Genomic DNA, 6,000 nt, shown 5'->3' with positions numbered 1-6,000 from the left:
GATGGATGCTCAAATGTGCTTTCAAGTGCATAATGCATTCCGATTCTTTCAAGGGAAGTCATTGTTAGGGTCCTTAGGCTTTGTCAAGGTCTGACTACAACACAGTGAGTGAACACACACATGCACACACACACAAATATTGCCTAGGCAACTTCGTAAACCCACCACCATGAATGACTTGCTATATCTGTGTGTAGTATGTGAGTGCGTGTGTGTGCACGTGCGCATGCCTGTGAGTGTGTGCTGAGTGCCACTGATAGCTAGGATGTCCCCAACTTCCTTTTCTCTGACTGTCCCTGAGGGACTCTACTCTGACCCCTAACCCCTGCTTGACCTCTGAGTCTGCTCCGGCACGTGGGAGGTCAAGAGGTCAACCTCATCACCAGCCTTCAGGATCACTTAGACCAGAGGTCAAGAACCACTTCCTTTGGCCTTGACCCTTTCTGTCACATTGCAATAAACTGAAGATGAGTAATTTCCTTAACATTAGTGTAAAGGTTTAGCTCTACGTCTTGTCCAGTCAGTATTGATAGGGGAAAAAATCGATACAGTTACACATCATTATTTTTTCCGATATATCGTATCGTATCATTTTGACAATATCACGATATTATTTTTGCGCTAGTTGGCTGTACCTGCACCAAAACTCCTGTATTTTTTCTTCATAGAGTGTTCCTCGTCCTCTTTTTAAATAAGGGGCCAATTTTTATTTCCATGACTGAGCAAAACTCGTTATCTCATGGCTCTCTCTTGTCCCTCTGCAGCAGACATATGGTGAGCATGGAACATTGAATCGCAATAAAATCACAGTATCGAATTGCAATTGCCCTCTCTGATTCAGAGGGGTTGGATTAAATGTGGAAGACACATTTCGGTTGAATGCATTCAGTTATGCAACTCCCCAATACATATAGAATCGTGAGAATCGCAATCCATATCGTCTCGTCAGCTAAGTATCGTGATAATATTGTATTGTGAAGTCTCTGGCAATTGCCAACCCTACCAGTCAGTGTGACATTTCCTCTTAAAAGCACACGCAGTGGGTTAAATAACCATAATATTTACATTAAATAGACAGGACTCAGGTTTTTTTCTGTCCAATTGTATAGTTTACTTGGAAATCTGTCCTCCTATTATGTACGTACATAGGACATTTTCCTAATGTGAAAAAGCAGTGTGCATTGCAAATACAGTGTTGCTGGAAAGGCATGATTGCACCATATTTCTGCAATTACTTTTTTTGTGCTCTTTCAATCAATACACCCCTTGCCAGTCTCTTTCCCCGCCCATTTGCCCATGGCACTTACCTTTAAGACGAGGAGGGTGTATCTGCTGCGCTAAGCACTGAATAGGGCTAAAGGAGAGCACCACAGGTGTCTTTGTTGGGACATCCCCAGAGGCCTATCAGAACACAGGCCAGTCATCAAAACGGGGTCAAGGGTCACATAACTTGTGGATTTAACAAACTGTCTAAGAAGGATATGTTGGTGGAACACCCCCCCCCTCCCCCCCCCCTCCCCTCCCTGACCCACCATTGTCCCTGCAGGGGTCATGGACTGGAGAGGAAGTAAGCGTTGTGTTTCTGAGTCTGCCTAATCTCTTTTTACTAGTACCAAATAAATAAAGGTTCATTAGATCAGCACACCACATGCGATTTATTTCAACGATTCATCTAAGCCCCAAGGTTTCCTCTAGATAGTCAAGTTTGATCGTCTTCTCGGCGCTCCACCAGGGCCGTGACCGACCTCGGCCCTGGTCCACAAGGTTTCCGTAGATCAAAGAAACAAGAATAATACTATTTTACAAGTAACTGAAAATTGGTCCTGTAATATTCCTACAGATTTACAAAGACAAATGTGTCTGTTTTAGATTCAATGTGTATGGATCTCATTGCAGTTTTGTGATTTATTTGATATATTTTTTTAATTCAGTTTAGTTTCAGTTAGTTTTCAGACTTGATTTGCTAGTTTTTATTTAGCTTCAGTCTGATAAAAACATGTATTTAAAAATGTTTTTTTTTTATCTTGGTTTTAGTTGTAGGGTTAGGGACAGAAAGTAGCCTCATGCACGGGAGGCTAGGAGCCATGTGTGTTTCGTAGCTCTATAGCATGGGCACTCCAGTAATGCTTGAGATGGTCCAGGTCACACACATTTCCTAGGTGGCAAAGTTCCCAATGGATATTGTCATTTATCGGCATAGTAACAAACCCCCACCTCGCAACCCAATGCGACCCCAAACTGTTCAAACTGTTCCACCCTTCTTCTTGGCAGAGAGAAAAATATGCAGTTTTAAAGCAACTTTTCTGCATTTCTTCAAATTTGCCACGTCTTATTTGTGTTCAGATAATACCAGGAGTCGAATCCTGACTGAATTCCAAATATAACATAATAACTGTCTCACCTTGTCTTTATCCTTAACTCTTTCTTTCCTTAACTTCAGATGAACTCTGAGGTTGGTTGGGTTTTTCCTTTTTTATCTCTGTTCCACACAGGCTGCCATCTTCTGACGCTATAGCACCTTTGCCTTTGTCCTTTCGAGCAATGTACTCAAAATAATCCCATACAGGGCTTTGCTTTTTTGTGACCGACCACTGCCGCTGTTGGGTTTGCTGAGCCATTGTTCACACCTATGGTTCATGCTCATGCTCATGCTCTGTGCATAATTTATGATGTATTTTCTTTTGTTTAGTTAGTTCTGCAGTCAAAGATAATAGTTTCAGTATAGTTTTAGTTATCAAATTTTCTTCTTAATCATTTTATTAACTAAATTGTTTTTCTAATTTTCGTTTTTTTTATTTTTATTTACTATAGTAACCTATGGACCCCTTGACAGGGTTTTGGGCTCAGACAAGTTTTGGCCAACTATGTGGACCTTTCCCACCACAGGACTTTGGGAACTTGGCACAGGTCGATAAAATGTAGATTGGGACGTACCCTTGAACTTGAACCCTGTCTCGGTCCCCTAGAGATCCATGTTTTCCTTAGCCTACACTCAAGCCCCCCCAATACTCGGCCTCCTTTTGTGGAGCTGTCTGCTCACCATCTCCCGTCTGCCCTTCTCTACACCCCCTCCATCTTTCGACCCACCCCTTCTTCAGTCCTGGGGGACTCCTGTAGTAGACAACCCACAGAGACGTGCGTTTTGGAATGCTAATCGGGCCCTTGGGCGGCATTCCCACGACTTGGCTCCCAGACACGTCCTTTTGTTTTTTACTCTTTTCAAATGAGAGGGTTCGCCTAACTTTCTGCTGTCTCCAGATAAGTCCCCAAGACTGACTTCAGGCGTGCCTGTCATGTTATTATTTGGGTTATGTTTTCTCCAAAAAATTGTCCAGATGAGAATGGAATAAATCATCAAAAATAGTAATTGTTTAACTTCCATGCTGTCCACAATATACACTGAACAAAAATATAAACGCAACATGTAAAGTGTTGGCCCCATGTTTCATGAGCTGTAATAAAACATCCCAGAGATGTTACATACGCACAAAAAGCTTATTTCTGTCAAGGTTCTTGCAAAAATGTGTTTACATCCCTGTTAGTGAGCATTTCTCCTTTGCAAGACAATCCATTCACCTGACAGGTGTGGCATATCAAGAAGCTGATTAAACAGCATGACAATAATAGGTCACTCTAAAATGTGCGGTTTCGTCACACAACACAATGTCACAGATGTTTTGAGGGAGCATGCAATTGGCATGCCGACTGCAGAAATGTCCACCAGTGCTGTTGCCAGATAATTGAACGTTCATTTCTCTACCAAAAGCTGCCTCCAACATAATTTCGAGAATTTGGCAGTACGTCCAACCGGCTTCACAACCACAGACCACGTGTAACCACGTGAGCGCAGGACCTCCACAATCCTTCTTCTTCACCTGCGGGATCGTCTGAGACCAGCAACCCGGACAGCTGAGGAATATTTCTGTCTGTAATAAAGCCCTTTTGTTGGAAAAAACGAATTCTGATTGGCAGGGCCTGGCTCCCAAGTGTGTGGACTTATGCCCTCAAAATCAAAAGTCTAATCAAATCAAATTTTATTGGTCACATACACGTGTTTAGCAGTTATTGCGGGTGTTGTGAAATGCTTGTGTTTCTAGCTCCAACAGTGCAGTAATATCTAACAAGTAATATCTAACAATTTTGCAACAATACACACAAATCTAAATAATGGAATGGAATTAAGAATATATAAATATTTGGATGAGCAATGTCAGAGTGGCATAGACTAAGATACAGTAGAATAGAATAGAATACAGTATGTACATATGAGATGAGTAATGAAAAAAATGTAAACATTATTAAGGTGACTAGTTTTCCATTATTAAAGTGGCCAGTGATTTCAAATCTGTGTATATAGAGCAGCAGCCTCTAATGTGCTAGTGATGGCTATTTAACAGTCTGATGGTCTTGAGATAAAATATGTTTTCAGTCTCTCGGTCCCAGCTTTGATGCACCTGTACTGACCTCGCCTTCTGGATAATAGCGAGGTGAACAGGCAGTGGCTCGAGTGGTTGTTGTCCTTGATCTTTTTGGCCATCCTGGGGGCGGCCCGTCAGGAAGTCCAGGACCCAGTTGCACAGGGCGGAGTTCAGACCCAGGGCCTCGAGCTTAATGATGAGCTTGGAGGGTACTATGGTGTTGAATGCTGAGCTATAGTCAATGAACAGCATTTTTACATAGGTATTCCTCTTGTCCTGATGGGATAGGGCAGTGTGCAGTGCAATGGCGATTGCATCATCTGTGGATCTATTGGGGCGGCAGGCAAATTGAAGTGGGTCTTGGGTGTCAAGTAAGGTAGAGGTGATATGATCCTTGACTAGTCTCTCAAAGCACTTCATGATGACATAAGTGAGTGCTAAGGGGCGGTAGTCATTTAGTTCAGATACCTTTGTTTTCTTGTGACAGGAACAATGGTGGCCATCTTGAATCATGTGGTGACAGCAGACTGGGATAGGGAGAGATTGAATATGTCCGTAAACACTTCAGCCAGCTGGTCTGCACATGCTCTGAGGATGCAGCTAGGGATGCCGTCTTGGCCGGCAGCCTTGCGAGGGTTAACACGTTTAAATGTCTTACTCATATCTGCCACGGAGAAGGAGAGCAAGCAGTCTTTGGTAGCGGGCCGCGTCGGTGGCACTGTGTTATCCTCAGAGCGGGCGAAGAAGGTGTTTAGCTTGTCCGGAAGCAAGACGTCGGTGTCTGTGTCGTGGCTGGTTTTCCCTTTGTAATCCGTGATTGTCTGTAGACTCTGCCACATACTTACGTCTCATGTCTGAGCTGTTGAATTGCGACTCCACTTTGTCTCTATACTGACATTTTGCATGTTTGATTGCCTTACCGAGGGAATAATTACACTGTTTGTATTTGGCCATATTCCCAGTCACCTTGCCATGGTTAAATGTGATGGTTTGTGCAGTCGATGTGTTGATCGAACTTCGGTAGCGTTTTCCTCATATTTGCTTTGTTAAAATCCCCAGCTCCAATAAATGCGGCCTCAGGATATGTGGTTTCCAGTTTGCATAAAGTCCAGTGAAGTACTTTGAGGGCCGTCGTGGTATCGGCTTGAGGGGAAATATACATGGCTGTGACTATACACAAAGATAATTCCCTTGGGAGGTAATACGGTCAGCACTTGATTATGAAGTATTCTAGGTGAACAAAAGGACTTGAGTTCCTGTATGTTATCACAATCACACCATGAGTAGTTAATCATGAAACGAACACCCCACCTTTCTTCTTCCCGGAGATATATTAATTCCTGTCTGCGCGATGAACAGAGTACCCAAATGGCTGTACGGACTCAGACAGTATATCCCGAGGGAGCCATGTTTCAGTGAAACATACCTGATGTCTCTCTGGAAGAAAATCCTTGCCCTGAGCTCATCAACTTTATTATTCAGAGACTGAACATTAGCGAGTAATATACTCGGAAGCAGTGGATGGTGTGCGCGCCTCCTGAGTCGGACTAGAAGTCCACTCTGAATACCTCTTCTCCGCCGG

This window comes from Salvelinus fontinalis, chromosome 32 (genome assembly GCF_029448725.1).
Source record: "Salvelinus fontinalis isolate EN_2023a chromosome 32, ASM2944872v1, whole genome shotgun sequence".
Classification (NCBI taxonomy): Eukaryota; Metazoa; Chordata; class Actinopteri; order Salmoniformes; family Salmonidae; genus Salvelinus; species Salvelinus fontinalis.
Note: the sequence above shows the minus strand (reverse complement) of the source record.